Source organism: Etheostoma spectabile, chromosome 12 (assembly GCF_008692095.1).
Source record: "Etheostoma spectabile isolate EspeVRDwgs_2016 chromosome 12, UIUC_Espe_1.0, whole genome shotgun sequence".
Taxonomy (NCBI): domain Eukaryota; kingdom Metazoa; phylum Chordata; class Actinopteri; order Perciformes; family Percidae; genus Etheostoma; species Etheostoma spectabile.
This window is the reverse complement of record NC_045744.1, coordinates 18,222,543-18,243,315: the sequence shown is the minus strand read 5'-3', so window position 1 is coordinate 18,243,315 and position 20,773 is coordinate 18,222,543. Positions and strand designations below refer to the sequence as shown.

Sequence of the window (20,773 nt, the reverse complement as noted above, 5' to 3'; positions counted from 1 at the left end):
CTATCAAGCCTGTCTCTCTTCCTCTTCCGCCTGACTGAACGTGGAACATCAAAAAGCTATCTGATCCTTTTCAACACAAGCTGACATTTCAACAAGTCCTCGGGAATTGCAGATGGACTTGTCTCCCCAAAGCTCTATGTGTGTGTGTGTGTGTGTGTGTGTGTGTGTGTCATAGAATGTATATATGTGTATCAAGATATAAGAATGAGAAAAGACATATTTCCTTATGCAAGGTGTCAGAGACAGATTGTAAGAAAATTACCTACTAAAAGAGCCTTTAAGCGTGAGCTCAGAGTACGCTCACCTATCATCTCCATGAGCCACAAAGCATCATAGATCAGTTAATAAAGTTAGGAATTTATTGGAAAGAGGGACGCTTTACTGTACCACACTTAATTCAAGCCCCCCCCCACACACACACACACACACACACCTGCTGTTTACCTTTCAAGGATTTTCCTTTCAAGAGGCACTGAGGATGGACAGGAGGCTGGTGGAGAGATGGAAGAGGGTCGTTTCAAAGATGAATAAACACACCCAAGGTTGTTGGTGATAATATATATGTGATGAATGGACAGGGAGGATATGGAACAATAACGTTATCATTTTCCACATATCATATGTATGGGTTATTTGAGTAAAAATGAAAACGCAATAATCCAATTTGGATTTGGCATTTGCATTTTCATATACTTTAAATGGAAAAGCTGTTTCACATTTCCTTTACAAAGTACCCCGCTGTTAAATATTTAAATGTAATTTCAAACTTAAAAAACTTAAAATGCAATGGAAACAATATTTATGCAAGAAATATTTAAGTCAAAATGCAAAGTCTGTGGACAGTGGACACTATATATTAATGTTGTCTTGTCTAGCTTTAATTAACAGCAGCCGCAGGCTAATACACTACCTCTGCTGTTTACCTTTCAAGGGTGTTCTTTTGAAGAGGCACTGAGGATGGACAAGAGGCTGGTGGAGAGGGAGGTGGAAGACGGTTGTTTTAGAGATGAATAAACACAACACACCCAAGGTTGTTGGGGGGGATAAGTAATGATTTGACAGGGAGGATATGGCACATTGCAGGATAGCACCAAGGCTTTTGGCTAAGAGGGAGAGTGAATAATGGCAGTCAATATTCCAACTTAATCGGCCAGATTCTCTCTTCAATCAACATTTAAGGATCTTTTTTTCATGTTTATCTCTTATCCTGGCAGGCGGTGAGTGAAGAGGCAAGATTGGCTTTTTAATGGCCGTCTGATAGAATCAATAAGCCGCTGATGTGCACCGAAAACTTTCTCTCAATGTGTTGTCCACAGGTATTCAGGGTACTATTTCCTAGTTGCAAAATCAAGTGTGTGATATTTTGATGTTTAGTTTGGAGTAGCCCCACAGGGATGGTTCTGAAAGTGTTTGGTTAATTAAAAACCTAAATGTGGTAAATTTACAGTATGTATGTATATACGCACACACACACACACACACACACACACACACACACACACACACACACACACACACACCCTTTCCAACATCCGAACTGAGGTGGGCTGCACCTCAATTCTGACGTTAACTCAATATCTTTAACTTTCAGACACCAACAACCTGACAAGGACGTCCTTTTCATGCAGTGTTTGGCCAGGTGTGCAGAGGAGAAAGGAAACAGGTTTTTAACGTCTCTTCTAAGCTGTATTTTTTATCTTAACACAACTACTCCTGCCACTTTTTGTGCGTACAATCAGGGATAGCACCGTAAATGTTAGGAAGAAAGCATGTTAGCCCTTCTGGGATGCATCATCCTAGGGCTGCACGATTATGGCCGAAATGATAATCACGATTATTTTGATCAACATTGAGATCACGATTAATTATCACAATTATTTGTTAATTTTAACTAAAACAAATTGTATTGTCACATACACTATTTATAACAGCTTTCACATCCATATTGTGCTACAATGTTGCGTTTACTGGTAAACTGGTAAACCTTGTGACCAACGTATAACCGACTGCTATCTGTTGTGAAATTTTCTCACGTTACTCCATCCTCTGTGACTGTGTACATCTAGAAACTAAGCTGCGCATGGAAGGAACAACTGACTGGCACATGATCAGACAGTGGTTTAGGCAGTGGTAGACTGGCTTTGCAAAAAAAAAAAACGGAACGTTCTATGAACGGAATGACACATTTAAAATATTGCTCGATCACGCAAATTTGATCGTGGGAAGCCAATATCGTGATAAAAATTTGATTAATTGTGCAGCCCTTCATCATCCCTCTTCTATGACAACAAGAACAGCTATAAACACATTTATCTTAGACGTGGTCTGGCAGAACCTCCTATTAACTAGGTAGTTTCAAGCATACCCCAGCCTATCAAAGGAGTATTTGAGCTAAATACTAACATAAGCATGACATCATGTTCTAAATCTAATTATTGGCTGTTTAGGGAAATCCATCCGACCAACCTGCTGTTGGAATTATGGTAACAAGGAAACCGCCAAAGTTACTACAATACAACTTGTACAAAGTTGAATGATTATCCATCCATTACTTAGCATAACTCAAACTGGTAGGGATGCACCAAATCTCGGCCGATATTTTCCGTGTATACTGTCAACGGCCTGTCCGCAAATAAGATGACATTCCCCGATGGCACTGGCTGATGTTAATCTGTCACATCAATGTTGTGCTGGCTAAATTCTGTGTTGTCTGGGTTATTTGCAGTTGGACCTGAAGAAAAGTAGTTATGCATATGCTGCTACTGCAGCTGCTGATTCGGAGAAGAAGACACAGGCAGAACACAACTCTGGCATGACTTAGAGAATAAGAGGAGAGCAGTTTGTTTACAAATGAAAGTGAATGAAAATGTCGGCCGTGTGGGAGTATTAAACTTTCTCGGAGAAAGATCAGCGACAAAACAAGGTTAAAATTAGCCCTATTTTGTTTCTAATCGCTTCATATTTAATTTAATTTGTTATGTTTGATTATATAAGTACTGAAAAAGTTTTCATTCAGAAGGTGTTTGTATAGCAGCTAAAAAAAGGTATTTGGAGTAATTTGCTTTTGGACTGGTATGATTGAATTTGTGCTCATTCAAAGGTGTGTAATGAAATGCTGAATGACTTTTAAACAGCCAACAAAATAAACAACAACAAAAACAATAACGTTGGCATCGGCTATCCGCCAAATTGTAATTTTAAACGTCAGTATCTGCCCAGAATTTCACAATCAGATCATCTCTAAAAACAGGAACACATATCTTTTGTTTGGAACCTCTTCCCTCTCTGAACCAAAACTGGTCACTGATAAGCTTTAAACCACAGCCCAGCCTTCTACTCCAGAATATACAGCATAACAGTGGGCTCCAGCCTGGGAATTGGGACCACACAAGGGGTTGCAGGATGAATCTAAAAGGCCTCTATAATGTAGTCAAATGCAATTGATGAAAATGGAAGATCACTCTTTGTTTGAATTGCTCACAACTCATAGACAAGCAGCCAGAGACAAGAAGTCCCAAATAGACATTGATTGGCTGAGGAGTCACCATCCGAAAAAGGTTAATACATGAACCCATATAATTAATTAATTAAATAACAATGTTCACCTTTTCCCCCTGGTACACACTGTAGGACCCATGGTGGCCGATGACCCAATCTTTACGGAACCGATGACAATATGGTACTCCGCTCGCCAGTGTCTATTCAACACTGACGCGCTATCTGTGTTTTATCAGAACCATCTATTCCAAGGATGTTGTTGTAGTCTGCTGCGCTAGTTGAACAGTGTGTGAACATGTGGGCCTGGGAGCCTGTACTGTGACAGCTTCAAATCTCCCTTGTTGAAGTCACTAAACCCCAGCCTTATTAGCATATACTCCCGTCCCCTCCCCTCTTTGTATGACTTTCATGCACACTCGGTCCTGCATCTGCATCATAGCTGACAGTATATTTTTGAAATTCTAATGACGTGGCCCCAATCTCAAATTCATTTTGGTTTTGTCTCTCTCTATTTGGGTCAGTTTGTTTATTTTCCGGCGGCTCAGGGAGAAAGAGCAGATTGCGACATGTTTGAGTCGCTATCTCTGGCAGGTTAGAGTGCAAGGCCACCTTGGGTGAGGATCGGATAAAGGATGTGGAATTTAAAACTGAGTGCTTTGTGCAGCAAGATGTCGTGCAATATCCAGTAAATCATCAGCAGCGTAGCAGTTGTTTCCTTGTTGTTTCCTGGGCAGTCGTCAGCTGAAATGATAGCCTGCTACGTACATAGGCAAGCAGTTCACACCCTATTTTTGCTTTCCAACAATATTTGTGGCAGCAGTGTTTTTGTTGGGACCTTCTTCCATGATACTTCAAACAAAGACAACAAGGATGTTGGGTGTATGTTGAAGGATGATTTCCAAGCTAAGTTTGCCCGTCTTAGTAGTGTGTTGCAGCGAGGTGTAGGAGATCAAAGTTTGGCAGTGTTTTGTTTTCTGGCTGATTTTTTCTGCGGGGTACATCCATGCTGTGTAATGTTCGGGATGTCTTGGCGCCGCTCCAGGACTGGGACAAGAAATTCTATTTAAGACTCGGGCTGTGGGGGATCGACAAAGACACACACACACTACGAGACGCACACAAGCAGAAATATCCTCTCAAAAAAAAAAAAAACACTTCACACCAATCCCAACATCAAAAAAGAGCCGAACTGCTTGTCTCTTGTCATTTTCTAAGGTCACCTTTTCCTCGACACATGCAGTATGCAGGTGCATTAATGATCCCACCTCAGAAGTGTGAGGGCACCAAGGCGGGGGCTCGGGCCGCCCTCCAACCACCCCATGGAAACCTCTTTCTCCCTGCATCGGAGATGGCGATAGCAGCCATCAGACAGAGAAGACCGCAGGGGGAGAGTCCCCTCCGCTCTCTGCCTTTGTCTTTAATGTGGATCAGGGATGGCAGGGGCCGCTGCGTTTAGAAAAGCCCTGTGTTTCTACCATAAAAATCACATCTATGGCCGTGGAGAAGCTTACACTGTAATCCTGCATGACGGATTGAGTCTGAAACTGCAGCACTCTCCTTCCCTTTCCCCCTCTTTTCCTTTCCCTTCTTGTTTCCCACCGAAACTTCTGTGGTAGCAGGTGTGTGCTCGAGTGCGCGGACACATACATTCGTCAAAGACATTGTGATGTGGTGTGCGTGGGCGCGTATCCGTCCGCATTATGTGCCCGCTTATGTCTATGTGCGCTTTTTTATATTCATTCCATCACCTCTTTCTCCTTAGAAAATATATGGCAGCCTATAGCTGTTTCTGTTAAAAATGTTGCACCAACAGTCAAGAGAGTGAATAAATAGATGTCAGTGGCAATGGAAAATAGGTTTCCCTATTTTTGCAAGTGAAAGAACAGAATGTAAAAGATAATGTCACACAGACTTGCACAGTACAAGAGGATGAATCCCAATGGGAAGTCTCAGTAAAAGCAAGTGCTGGAGAGGTATATAGATGACCTGGATTTTGTATCCGTGCTCCCATGGCATGGATTATTGCACACTGGTAGAAATGGCTTCTAATATAAAGGACGTTTATACGCTCACGGATCACTGCTATTAGGACCCCTCTGAGCCTGATTTGCTCCTGTCCTTATCTATCCATCCTCTTGTCACTCCAGCTCTTTCTCTCTGCCTCTTCCCTGCGCATCCACTCTGTTGTTTTTGTTGTTTCATCTCCCCCTCTCTCTCTCTGTCTCTTTTATCTGTCTCTCTCTCTGGGTATTAGGCATTCAAAGATCTTTCTGTGGCATGTGGTAGAAGTTATCACCCCCATCTCTCTCCCTTTCTCACTCTATCTCTCTAATCTTCCTTAATCTTCCAGCCCAGAGTGAAGTGAGAATTAGTTTCTCACTCTCGCTCATCAATCTCTTGCACCTCCTCTTCTTGTCCCCCCCCCCACTCTCTCCTCTGGATCATCCTCACCAGATGCTTTCTTAATCCTTCTTCTTGCTTAGTTTGTTTCCACTCTTCTCCCTCATCTTTCCTCTCATTTGGCCTAATGTCATCAACAAAACTGCAGAGGTCATTTCTGCTTTGCCCTGGTGTCTCCTTCTCTCCCTCTGCTTTCTCTTTCCATTTCCACCTCTCACTCTTTGATTTTTTTTTTTCTGGCTCTCACTTCAAAAGCTCTGGGGACTTTTTTTTTTTGCAGTCAGCCCGGCCTGTTAACCCTGAGCCGTGTCCTTACCTGCTGGCGGTCCATCCTGCACACAACCTCTGAGGCAAGGCAGATGTTAACACCTACAATCCAACACTTGAAGGCGTCAGGAAGCACAAAAACACTTGAAGTGAAGGTCAGATTCAATTCAAAATCAGTAAAATCCAAAATGTTTTCTATTGAAAAGCGTTCATTTCTTACACATTCAATCGTGTCCCAGTTTCAAAAGCAGCAGTTCATTTTCTTACCTTTTCAGGATTTGAGTTTTGAATTTTGCTGATTGTACTCAACTGCACTCAGACTCCTCCACAACCATCGACAGATGGGTTTCACCAGTAAACCCCAGGATTTTGCGATGTCCCAATCACGCCAATTCACATGAGTTCAACCAATCACTGTGACTTTGGTGCGACTCGCAATTTTGATCAATCACTCAACTTTTTCGCAAATTTGACCAATAACCGGAGTTTCCCGCAACTTAAACCAATCCCAGCAGTCCCACGTGCCAGAATTTGTAACAGTATGTGACTCTGAGATCCAATGACCAAGCGGGAGAGAGAACAGGTTAAAGTCACACGTACGTGGCCATATTAATTTCCTTATTTACCAAGACGTGTGTGACTCGAACATCACACACACATCGGAGATGAGACGTACACATTGACCTAAATGAGGACAGCTACGCTCGTTATTTAGGTGCAAAAGGTAAAGTCCAATAAGTACATTATCAAACGAATGAATGTGTCCCAGGCCAGTATAGGAAAGGAACTCACAACGTAAAGATCAACAAGCCACTGACAGACATGTTCAAATTTAATTCATTCAATACATTTTTTTTTGTCTTAAATCCACCAGCTATTGTCCTATTATATCAACATCTGCAGCATCCTGAGCCTGTTTAGTAAGGTCCTAGCAAAAACTCAGCACAGAGTATTTATATTCTATATATATATTTTTTTTATTAAAGAACTACAAAAAAATCACAACTTTTTTTGCAACTTTCTCTGTCTCCCGCAACTTCATTGCAACAAACAAAAAAAACTTTTTCTAAAAAATCCTGCAACATCAGGCCTTTTGGAATGCAACAATTTCCCAAAAAATTTCACGAAATCCTAGAATGACTGTCCGATGTGCAACTGATGTTATTTTCAACTTCAAACCCCCAGTGGAACATTTTACTTAAAAGCACAGACTCAGGAGAAGCACAGCAACAAAATGCAATGCGGAAGCAGTCACCAGTACCATTAGGTGCTGTTTTACAAATCTAAATATGTTGCTTTTTTCTCCAAGTTGTGCCAATAAAAAGTCATTTGTGAGTCTAAAGAAAAACTTCTACTTAATTAGCGAAACGCCTTGGCCAGAAGTGCTACGGAGGGAAAATAACATCCCTGTGCACTAAATGCTCCTCATGCTGGATTTACTCTACAGTGCTACATTATTTTGACTACTAGATACTAACTAGTGTTAATTTCAGCAAGACTTAAGGCCATATTCGCCAAGCTACATGGATGACTAACTTACTAAGTTTCAAAGTAGCACCACGCACATTCACTTGGAATCACGCTTAGATTGCACATGAGCCAGTGTGCCACACAAGAGGACACCCATTTACATTTTAGAGTCCCAGAGGATGGAGAGCGACAAATGAATATTAATTCCACTCTTTCTCATTATCAGAGCAGCATAATCATGATGAATGCTATCCCGCGTCAAGCGAGCCTTTAGAATAGAAAAAAACAAAAAGGCCAAAAATACTGTGCATCAAGAAATTAGTCCAAGTGGGGGAAAAAAAGCAATGCTGGAGAAAAGAAATGCTTCCTACACTTCACTTAACATTAACAAACTGGAGTCTGAGGGTGTTTTCAGACACAGGTGATTTTGGCATGCTCTAAAATTGTTATCAGTTTAAACAAATCGAAGCTGTATTTTAAAAGCACCATATTTGTTTTCTATTCAGTGCTTTGAAATAACATCCATTGCTGAACTGAGAGCTGCTGCACTTTAAACAAGTCGACAGCTGTCTGCTAGCTGCTCTATGAAGCTACACTTAGGCACAGCAGTACTCTGAGCTAAATGCTAATGTCAGCATGCAAACATGCTCACAATGTTAACTTTTGTTTAGATTGTTGCGGCCCAAAATGATGTTGCGGGAGCTTTTGTAAAAAAACTTTTTGGGGGGAGAATAAAATTACTCTGGGCTGAGATTTCCTAGGACCTTACCAAAAAGGCTCAGGAGGCAGTTTATATAATATGATAATGGCTGGTGGATTTAAGACAAAAAATAACAATTTATTGAAAGAATTAAATATGAACATCACATTTACATTACATTGTTAGTTAATTTCCTATACTGGCCTGGGAGACACATTCATACGGTTTGATACTGTACTTATTGGACTTTAACTTATCATTGCACTTACAATAACAAGCGTAGCTATCTTCACTTTAGGTCATCCTGTACGTCTCCGGTTTTTCCTGCATCCACGATGTGTGTGTGTGTGTGTGTGTGTGTGTGTGTGTGTGAATCTGCCAGAATTGGCGCAATCGTGACATTGCATCCTGGAGGGACTGATTTCTACCATGTGCGCCATCGTTCTTTTAGTGTGTGTGCATGCTTATTAGCATTTAACTCACAGTAGAGCAGAGGCTGGGGCAGATACTTATTTGGTGTAAACCAAATTATTGGGCAAATCTAAATTTTGACGTTATAATTGCACCAGATAAGAAGTCAAGATATTACAATTCAAATTGAGAGGGGAATGAGCATCAGTACAAATCACATAGAAATCCATCCAATAGTATCCAAAAGTGGAACAGCTACAGCAAAACAGCCTACTTGTGCTGCTGTTTGTTGAACAAATATATGCAGTAACAATCTTAAAAGCATATTCCAATCTCCTCACAATATTAGCACATGTTCCTCTACTTCAGATAAATATTTTAAACCCTGTTTGAGTTATAAATTGTCTCCAGAGACCTTAACACTGTATGCCAGAACTAGCTATGAGCCAAAACGTATCTCTTACTGTAGTTCTTGTGCACTCAATCCGCTCTATGAGGAACACACTTAACGTTCGATTGAAGAGAAACCTTGGAACGCATGAGAGTGGGAGACTCAGATAAAGGCAACAAAAAGCATAATGCAGAGAGCAAGGGGTGGTAACGTGTATTAAAAAAAAAGACGATTAGCAAGACTGGGATAAACAGATAAGGAGAGCATGCACGTGATGAGAAGCAACAAAGTTAAAAAGATATAGCGATTAGAGGTGGGAGATTGGCATTTATTAATCCCAACTCCTCCTCCTCCTTTCTGCCCTTTTGTGGTGGGGGGGTGGGGGTTTTGGGGGGGGGAGGGTTGAGGAGGAGAAAGAGGGAAGTGAGAATCACACGACAAAAGGATAAGGGTGATTTCTGCTATCGTAGATGAATCTGGGCAGGTTTTCGCCTTAACAGGAGGGATTTTCCCCTGAAGGGTTTATTAAAACAGTACAGTTTTTAAATTTGTGCTGCTGAAAAAAGAAGGGGCTGGTGTGTCTTACATGCATGCAAAAATAGATGAGAAATCACATTAATCGCAGGGAATGCTAATGACAGTGATTGGCGTAATCACAGCAACACGGGCAGAAGGGGTGAGACAACAGGCGGTCAGCCATTTCTCTGGTTATTATTCTTTCATGTTATTCCACCCCTGCTGATGGGGCTCCTCGGAAAAAAAACGGGGCCTTTTTCTCAACCGATGCTGCTGTGGGAAATTACCCCCCCAGTCCCATTAATCCTGATGATTGGCAAATATTGTGTTCTTATATTCGAATTTTAAAATGTGTATCATTCGGAATAGGAAACGGACGGCACATCCGAACCAGAAATCCCATGCAGTGCGCCGCTTATAGGACCGTGGCCTATACTTTTCCCGGGCCTCCCCTATTTGTGCAAGATGGGCCGATTGCTCCCAGAGTGGGAAGTAAAGAAGTACAAAACTTGTTACTGACTCAAGTAGATTTTTAGATATTTTTCTTTATAGTTTGGTTTTTTTTATAAATTTTTAGTTTTAAGTTTTGGGGGAAATTTTCAATTTAAAGTAGTTATAAATTATATTTATCCTCATTTTTCTTGCCCTATTTGAGCACACACACATAGTACAGTAGATTCTTTTTAAAAGTTAAGGGAAAGATTTAACAAAGAAAAAATGGTCTGTGAATTTTCACGAACAGAGAAATCAAACTTGTGTCTGCCAATTATTAACCTGGAAGTCCCCGCCGCACAATATCATATATGTATTGTGTTTAGGCAAATTTTTTGCTTTGATGGTTACTTTTAAATTTTTTACTTAATAAATTTTTTTAACCTGTACTTTATTGACTAAAAAAAGTTAATCAATACTTTTACTTTTCCAAAGTATTTTTTAACACAAGTATCTGTACTTTTACTTGAAAACAGGAAGTGACTTAATAACAGCGAACACAACAACAACAACAACAACAACAAATGGACTGCAGGTTGCATTCCCGGCGGTATGGTGGAGCTATATCCACAATCAAGGCAATTAACCTGTATATGTCTCCTGGGATCTCCTGCTGCGGGGGAGAGTTTAACGCTGTAACCTACCAACGTCTAGCTGGTAGAGGGCATCTGTTCAACAAATCAGCAAAGCTACAGTATGTAATCACGTTTCACACCACGCTAATCACTTCAGCCTAATTTATCACTGCTATAAAAACAATCTTATGCACTATTAAGGGAGAGCAGAAGAGGAGAAGGAAAGAGGGGGGGAGACTGAGAGACGGAGGAAGAAGGTGGCGGCAAGGCTGTGTGAGGGGAGACAGAGATGAAAATAGGGAAAATGAAGAAAGCATCATTGTGAACATGTCCAAAAGGGCTCTAATTTGTCTAAAGCTCAGTAATTCAATCTTTGAAATCCGATGGAGTGACTGAGCCGTCCCCCTTACCCTCCTCCCCTCCTCCTCCTCCTCCTCCTCGTCACCCAGGCCTCATTTTCACCATTTGAGTGCAGAGCTCTCAAAGTCCCTAATCCGGCTTCTGATAGAAACACCCTGCAAGGAGGGAGACATTGACACCATACAGGGGTGGGGAGAAAGCAAGATGAGTGGCAGAAGATGGAAGGCTGCAAAACAGAAAGGAAGGGAGGCAGATAGACAGAAAGAAGTGGGGCGAGGGAGAATAACGATCGGGTGGCAACTGAACTCAGTCTGTTGGTTGCATCAAACTCCTCTTTAATTAAAAGTCTAAATCCTCCTCACTTTAAAGCCCCTACTTTATAATTAACACTCTGATCTCCCCCCTCCTTCCTCCCCTCACTCAAAAAGAAAAAAACAATTAAAAACTTTCGCGATTTTTACTTCAAAACCCATTAATTAAAAATGGCCAATGAACAATGGTGCAATATTGAGGCAGACCCCCACCTTGCTCATTAGCCGCTGGTTAATTGATCCTAACGGCAATGTTTACCAAAGGGGCGCTAAAGTCGAAAACATTATCATTTTACCTCGCCTAATTGCAGTCTTTAAAGGAGTGGAGGGTGGGGGGGGGATGGGGGGATTTCTGGATGTTTGAGATCATAGGGAAAGTGGATTTCAGAGGCTCCTCTGTGGTTTTGTCTCTGAGGGGTTGCAGTCGTTTTATAGCACTTATAAAAAGGTTATGGGATATTCAATATTACATACCTAAACAATTTAGCTAGAGAATTAAACACGGTGGGTACAGGGCGCCAGAAGCAGGATATGCTGCAATTTCTGGTGGTCAGATATCAATAGTGGCGTCGTACCCGCCGTACACTCAGACTCCAGCACTGCCCAGACACTACTCATCCATCAAAACTCCATTACCCAAGATCCATCATAACGGCTCCCAACAGCAAAGACCGAATGCTGTTATATTTTTCAGAGGACCATAAATACACTCACAACTTCCTCAGTATTAACTTTCTTTTGGCTCCCTCTTTCAAAACAATTTCGACTTTTATTTCCTCATGACTTCGTCTCCCTGCTGCTTTCACCTCAGGTCAGGGGACGGCTAATGAAAGGCTGCTCTCAAAGGACATGGGTGAAGACATATCACGGTGTTTCTCAGCCATCTCACCGTAAAGCCGGCTATGAAATATTTAGGGCAGCTGCTGCTGTCCCCACCAGAAAGCTTCCCTCTGTCATTACGCCACCTCAGGTTCAGGCCAATGCACCATTCTGTCTTTTCGCGAGTATTTTTTTTTTTCTGTTATCACTATCTTATCAATATTCAGGCCCCTACCTCCCGCCTGGTCTCTCCTTTTATCAGTGCCCTATTCTATCTATTTCCTTCTCCCCGTCTCTCCTTACTGTTTTCTTTTTTTTAATGTCAAGCAGAGCGTGATTTGACCCTGATTAATAAATTCATTCTCACAAGATGGAGCGGAAAAACAGGGCAGATGCCAAAATAGATTTTTTTTTTTTTTTGCCCTTAGTTATGTTTTTTTTCTGTCTTTTTAATGCCAGCAGAGAGAGAAAGGGCAATGGAAAAGCACGTTGTGTTATTAACATGAGTGATGATGTCATTAGCGTGATCCCGGGACCTGTCTCATTGCATTGTTAGCATGTTTGCGGCGCACCGTGACAATTTGATTTGCAGCTTTGGATGTGGAGCCATTACACTGCTAAATCAAGTCTGTCAAAAAGGGCAAGACACAGATTGACTGCCATCTCATGTTGACTCACAAATTCACATAGATAAATAGAGCCATGTACACGCTGAGAAACACAAAATGATTGCATACTTATCACATTTCCACACTAAAGTGGTTTAGCTGACACTTTTATCCAAAGCGACTTACAACTGCTATATATCAGATGTTGCAACTAGGGGTAAAGTGTCTTGTTCAGGGACATATTGGTTGATGATAGTGGGAATCAAACTCAGATCTCCCACAACAAAGGCATGTGTCATATCCACTGCGCCATCACCACCCACATATTCTTAATTGTAAAAAACAAAAAAACATACAGTACATCACCTGTATCTCACAGTCTTGATTTACCTGCTTTCTCTTAAAGGATCAGTTCAATTCTCACTGAGCTCTTGTAGTATTTGAGTATTTTTGAGATTTCCTACCACAATACAATGGAAGTGAACAGAGTTGTGAGTCTGGTGGCCGCAACATTATTAACCTCAACAGCAACGTTTCCTCCAGGAACTGTGTCCTTGTTTATCTGGATAATCAACAGCCCTCACTGTTTTTATTTGGACTACTTTCTGCTGAAGAAAAGGTTCCTGGTTGCCAATGAGGTCTGTGGATTAACCAGAATAAAAGCCCTGTCACACCAGCATTTAAAATGGCAACACTTCAGTCAGAAAATCAGTTTACATCCAGGGATTTATCACAATCAGGGGATAAGCTTGTGGGGATAAAGTAAATCTGCCCAAATTCTTCAGGTGGAGTTTAATTTTGGTGAACTTTGACACTTGAATTTGCACTGTTGACCAAAAGTAAGCTGTCTTGACAGAACTGACTTGAAATTAATTACATTTTCTTTAATCTTTCATTGTCAGAGTATAAACTGCCCCACAAAACAGAAATGGTTTGCAGACAGTTATGAGACAGGAATCAATGGTTCAAATATGTCTTTTGAATAACCACCCGCTTCAAATGTTATCGTCTGGTTGAATGGGCGTTATCAGTTGTTATCACTACTATAGATAAGAGGCGGTATGGACCTATTCTACCTCCTAGCTGGCTCAGTTGGCCGATATCATCCATTGGTAAGCTGGATCACCCATCCGCGTCAGTATTCGATTATTGCGGCGCTGTAAGATGACGTGGTACGAGCGACAACGTAAAGGAGAAGTAGCAGAAAACCGTAACTCTGCGTTAGGAGGAAGGTTAAGCCCGTTATACAGTAAACAGTACGTAACATTTATAACTGACACCTAGAGCGTTAAACAGCAGGCCTCAGAGAGCGTTAAAAAGTGACACCAAGAGGTCCTTGACCACTAGTAGTTAAGGTTAGTTACTAGTACTAGTAGGTGTAGCAGGCCCCTTCTAACCCATATGAGGCTGTTAACAAGTGATCCCATTCTATGGAGTGACAACATTAAAATAGGGTGGAATAAACCAAATGAGCATAGTGTCCCATTAGCGACCAATCTAATGAGAAAAATAATTAGGAAGCTCGGAGAGCTACTGTGAGTGATTATTGCTAGCATGTTCCCAGCTTGCTAGTGTGTAGCCGGTAGCTTGCCAGCTACAGCAGTTTGCCAACTAGCCCTTCAAACAGTCAGTACATAACTGAGCCTCGAGCACCACGTATTCTGCAAGCAAGCCCAGATCAATTTGCTTTGCTACGTGAAAGGGCCTCAACTGGGTCATTGATTTCAGAAAGAGATGTTGCCGTTAAAAAATGTTCAAATGTGATTTATTTATTTTTGCAATACCAGAACACGGATGAAAAGTAAAACCACCTATTTATACCGAACCCACCTTTGGAATTGGAATAAAAAAACAGCCAAAGCAAAGATCAATAATTAAAAATATATATATTTCAGCGCTGTGAGCGCCAAATGAAATTCTCCATCATATTTGGATGGAAGCAGGAATTTCAAAAACATGCGCAAATAAAATAAAAACTATCTAAAGTAAAGTGAGAAAATGTGTGTGTGAGGGGATCTTTAAGATCCTGCCTATTTCTCTCTCTCCGTGCTTCCCTCTGCTCTCTTGGCAGTCCCTTTACTTCCTTAGGATCCTCATTTCTTCCTTCCTTGCCACTTAAAGAGAATGTTGTCAATTATTTATTAATCTCTCCACTCAATAATAATGTCCTAATTGTCCACGCTTCTCTTGCGCGCCTAGTCACGCTCCTTCTAGAGCACTTACTGGGCCCCTGCCTTTCACACTTTCAACTTCACCTCATGTCTCCCTGTTTTTTTCCTACTCCATCTCTCTTGCTTTGTGCATTTACACTCCCTCCTTCACTGGAGGTATCCCCCCACTTCTATTTCACTCTCTTCTTTTTCCAGCTTCTCGGTCATCATCTTTCTTCCTTTCTACCTTGCCATCACTCCCACCCACTGTCCATTTTTTTCTTTTCTTTTTTAACTCTCCCAACCACCTCCAGATCATGAGGCTGGTTGCCAGTGCCCTTTTTCATTCAATTAAGGCCTGAGTGTTACTGTTATTGTTACTACTAATAATGAAGGCCCTACGTCTAGCTTGCAGCCGGGCTGTCACAGGCACGCTCATCAACAGGCACCATCCCTATCTCCGGCAATCACCGGTCTTATTACTATCATCTGAGAGGAGAGGAGGGCACACATGCACTGGACCAACCCACACAAACACACATTTTTGGGAGCAGTGTGTTTGTGGTGTGTGTGTGTGTGTTTTGTGGGTTGTGTGTGTGTGTGTGTGTGTGTGGTGTGTGTGGTGGGTGTGTGTGTGCAGACAAAGAACAAGTAGGGGGGGGGATGGATGGTGGAGAGCCTGAGGAGAAGAGAGTGCAGAAATGAAATTGGAAGACAGAGGAGGGAAATGACAGAGGAGATTTGTGTGTCGTGTGTGTGTGTGTGTGTGTGTGTGTGTGGGGGAATGTGTTTGGCTGGTTGGTTGGTGGGTTTTGTGTTGTGTGGTGTTGTGTGTGTGTGGTGTGGTGTGTGTGGGGTGTGTTGTTGGGTGTGTGTGAAATGGGTGACAAAGAGAGACAAAGCTAGAGGGAGTGATGAGATTATTATGTTTTGCGAGTGTGATATGTGCATACACAGCGTCTGTGTGGGGTGTGTGTGTTTTGGTGGTGTGTGTGGGGTGTGTGTGTGTGTGTGTGTGTGTGTTGTGGTGGTGTGTGTGTGTGTGTGTGTGTGTGGGGTGGGGGTGTGTGTGTGTTAGAAGGCAAGAAAGCTGGGGGTGGCAGTCAGGAAGAGATGTTTTGGTGTGTACCAGGAGAGTGAGGGCCCCTCTGGGCTGTTGTTGCATTTTGAATCCCGGGAGCACAATGACATGAATGTAATTGGGGGAAACTAGGGTCGGTTTGTGGGCCCGTGGAAAAGGAGACATAGTAGTCATCTTACCTCTGTCTCTCTTACTTTGTCTGCCTTCATCTCTCTCCATCTCGCCCCACCTCCATCCATTCCCTGGCTCTTTCTACTTTCTCGTCTTGTTGATTTTGCTTTATGTAGTGTCAAACCTACTCGTGTGTAAGACAAATTCCCTTTGGAACAATTAGAGTACTTTTGCTTCCTTTCTCATTCACAGCGCCGCCTCTTCTCCCATTTCCACCTCTCCCTACTTTATTTTCTATTTCGGTCCTTGTCGTCTCAAAGATTTGCGTAGCCTCTCAGGGGGTTAAATGTGAGTTGTCATTTCTTTCCTTGACCTCGGCTGACTATGTATACTGTCCTCCTTTCACTGGTTGACCTCAGCCCATGCGATCCAGACCCTCCTCTCTTTATGCTCTAAATCCAATTACTGTTGAAGTGTATGGCCGCCTCTGACATCTTCATCGGGACGACAATTCGACCATGTCCCTCTGTGTGACCTTCCAGAAGCCACAGGCGCCATTAGGGATCACAAAGTTAAAAAAATAAAATAAAAATAAAAACATTTTAAAAACAGAGAAGGAGAAGAAGGAGAATAAAATCTAGATTTAAAATGCTTGCAGAATACTGAAAAGATCCTGACCTTAGCATGATAAGGTTACATCTGCTTTTCCTTTTCAGATAAAATGTTGTAATAGGAAAACGGTAAAATGTTCCAAGTCAAGACTGCTGCACCAAATGTATGCAGCATGCATCATGGAAGAGTCAAGATTTTAGACAACATCTGCACGTTTTTATTATTTCTACACATCTCTTCTCTGCCATCTGATTGCTTCAAAATAATACAATCTCTCTATTAAAATACAGGGGAAAAAAACAGGAACGAATTGCCAGTTCTTGTTTCAGAAAAGAACTCTAGTAAGCACCCAGTTGGCTTCCTAACTATAGGTAATGAGACAGCTCCATTGCTCACGCAGAAAGGTGTTGAGTTTTTCACTCCCCACCCGTCACTCATGATAAATAGAAATGAACAGAGTTGAACCATGGTAGTCTGACAGGCCCCAGACTCTAAATATTTCCAGACAAGCACAACATTGTCCTCTCACAGGGAGAGCCGTAGTGTTGCCGAACTTCACCAGCATCTTTGCCAGAGCTTGGTTGAGAAAGCAGAGTGCAAAGGGTTAATCCCCGCGCTTAACCGTGAGCTGTTCTACTTCTACATTCAATTACCTCTGCCTAATACACCCATTCAACCTTCCCTGTCAGCGCCGGAGAGAAGCCATTTTCCTCTTAATTCTGTTCGAAGGAGTGTGTCCTCAAAGTGGAGCCAGGTATAAAATGCTCAACATATTTCTGAGTAGTGAGGCATTAGAAAATGATTTTGTTCCATAAACATGTAACGCACAGAGGATTCCCGCTGATTGGTGTCAACCTGATTGATGGAGTGGGAGGATAAATTAATATATGAAGCTGCGAGAAGGCAAGCTGTGAAGTTGCATAAAGGGCTGCAGCGTGAGGGCGTCTGCCATTTGGATGGTATGCTTTTATGGGTGTGCGCACGCATATACAAGCAGCTTAAATTGAATTCCCCTCTTTACGACAGCACACACATACATTCGGACTCGAGTACAAATGACTCAGGGCGTATACTATGTCTTCTCACCCGAATATAATCACATGCACACAACACTATGTTTCCCCCCTCCACTGCTGTGTGTTTGTGGGCTGTATCTCTGGGAAAAAGTGATAGGTCCTCTGTCTAAGCTGGAAAGAACCCAGAGTTATAAATACACACTGGGAAATATATCCCTGAAATAAAGCGCCGATACAGAAGCAAGTGAAACCCTGCAACGCTTCCATTTATTGCTAAACTTTCTTTCAACGTTTATGGTGCCAGGCATAGGAAGTAAAACCCCTCTTTAAAGTAGTTCACTTATGTTACGGCTCCTGTATTTTGGGATAGTTAGCACTTGTGTTTCAGAGATTGTAATCAGTCTGTGTGGTTGCCCGGAGAGGATTGGGCTGGCGTGTGGCTCCGCCCACTTCCCTGTTCAGGCCTGCTGTGGATGGGCGCGGCTGGCTGGAGATCCGGCCAATCAACATCCTCCAACAGGACACCGGGAGAGTTAAAAGAGAGCTGGGATCCTTCAGTCCGAGCGGCTCTGAACGTTCAGTTCAGTCTGCCACAACGGTCCTGCTAGAGATTGTTGAGAAACCATTGTGCTAAGATTGTTTGAGAAACATGTGCTAGAGATTGGTTTGAGAAACCATGTGCTAGAGATTGTTTGAGAAACCCATTGTGCTAGAGATTGTTTGCGAAACCATGTGCTAGAGATTGTTTGAGAAAAACTATTTTGTTAGGAGGTTGTTTGAGAAGCTATTGTGCTAGAGATTGTTGAGAAACTATTTTGCTAGAAACATGTTATTAGAAAGCTAGTTAATCCTATTTGTGTTAAGCCTTTGTTTTTGGTCTTTTGTTATCTGTTTATATTTAATACGTTAATGGGTGCTGTGCTTCTTGGTTTGTTTAGGATAATCCTTGTTTATTAGGCAGCACCCATTATCTCTCTTTGGTTTGTTTATTGAAGTGATTAAACTTCCTTTAATTACTACAACCTGTTGCCCTCTGTCTTGATTATCCAACATTCATCCTTGTTATGTACGCCCATCTTAACAACGGGCCAGGTCGTAACATATGGGGGCTCGTCCGGGATCTAACTACGTTAATTGGTAACTGGTTGACGTATTGATTAATTGGTTGGCCCTAAATTAATTAAAAATTGGAGATGTGGTAAAACGAGACAAAACGGTATTGAGGGGGTAGTGTGGATTGATAAGGGTTAATTGGTTAACGAGGAAGTGCAGCTGGCTACTTGAGTCCCACCATGGCAGAAAAGTTTTGTTGGAGAAATTTTTGGAACAACCTACTCTTGCCCAACTTCACAATTGTAGGAAGGATGACCTAATAGCTTAGTGTCTCACTTCAGTCTTGATATATCTAATACTTGGTAAAAAAGGAACTTAGAGATAGGGTTATTGGTGGCTGGTGGATAAGGGGGTGTGGAGGTAACTGAACAACCAGAGCCTGCTGTACCTTTTGCCAACATCCTACAGACGCTGAAACTCCCATAGTCTCCAGGAGGGCGCCAGGGCAGGTGAGCTGGAGAAACCCCTGTTTACTCTGCCCAGGTATGACCCATCCCGCAGAGCGGTACTGGCTCCAGGGACGAGGCACGGCTGAAAGTCCGCCTCGCCCGGTTGCAAATGGAGGCTCAGGATAAAGAGCACCAGAGGCAGCTGCAGCTCCAGTTGGAGGTAAAGCGCATGGAGATTGAGGCTGACAAGGCAGTGAGCTGCGTCGACTAGAGCTGGAAGTCTGACGCAGGGCAGATTGCTTCCCAAGGTTCAGGTATGGCATCCCCCCACCACTGCTACACCAATACTAAAATAGTATTGATATTGGTAAAAATGTATCTTTGTCCCTACATTCCGTTGAGAGCGAGGTTGATTCCTATTTTAACGTGTTTGAGAGAATTGCTACGGCACTGCACTGGCCACCTGAGGTTTGGACACTCCTACTTCAGTGTAAAGTCCATGGTAAGGCTCAAGCTGCTATCGCTTCCTTACCTGTAGAAGAGAGTTAGATTATGAGACTGTGAAATCTGCGATACTACAAAACCTATGAGCTCGTGCCTGAAGCGTACAGACAAAAGTTTAGAAATCACAGAAAAACGTCTGTACAGACGCACCTCGAGTTTGTCCGTGGAAAGCAGCGCTATTTGATAAGTGGTGCCAAACTTGTAAGTCACTGATTATAGTGCTTTAAGGAATTGGTTCTATTGGAAGATTTCAAAAGATGTTTACAGATCGCATGTGGTATACCTGAATGAACAAAAGGCAATAACATTTCTGCTGCTGCTATGTTTGGCTGATGAGTATGTATTGACACACAAATCTGCTTTGTTCCAGTGGAACAGCCATGTCGTGCTTCGACCCCTCCACTGAACTCAGCCACGGTTCGTACTCCGACAAAAAAAGGAGGAAAGGAATGTTTTTACTGTCATAAAGTAGGACATGTGATTGCTAATTGTCACGTTCTGAAACAGAGGATCAGTCTTCTCGATCTACTCAACCAAAAGGAGTGGGGGTTAATCAAAGCAGATCTTGGCTGTGTGAACACACGCTCATTAGCTCAGCCAATTGATGATTGTTTTAAGCCCTTTGTGTTGATGCCAAAGTGTCGCTAAGGGTGAGACAGGTGATGAATGTTCTGTGCGTGTATTGAGAGATACTGCTTGCTCACAGTCTGTAATCCTGCACAAGCTTTGCCTTTTTCTAACAATTCTGCTTGTGGTTTTAGTGCTATACTCCGAGGAGTCGAGATGGGATACGTGCCGCGACCGTACACTATGTTTACATCGGTCCCCTTGTCACAGGTCATTTCCTATTGCCGTGTGCGACGAACTGCCGATTCAAGGTGTAATGGTCTTAATGGGTAATGATATCGCTGGAGGTAAAGTCACGCCCGTTTGTGGAAGTCTTAGACCAACCTCCGTGTATTGTGACCCAGCAGCTTAA

General features: G+C 42.4%; 1 protein-coding gene across 4 annotated transcripts in view; it reads right to left on the bottom strand.

Moving 5' to 3' along the window:
* The window catches only part of cdh24b (cadherin 24, type 2b), a 160,370-nt gene that overhangs the window by 106,389 nt on the left and 33,208 nt on the right, over positions 1-20,773 (bottom strand). The window contains exon 2 of one of the 4 annotated variants that reach the window (XM_032531472.1): positions 445-490. The exons of the other annotated variants lie outside the window; for them this stretch is intronic. The gene's annotated coding sequence lies outside the window, so the exon portion shown is untranslated. The remainder of the gene's footprint in view (positions 1-444; positions 491-20,773) is intronic. 4 annotated transcript variants of the gene reach the window in all.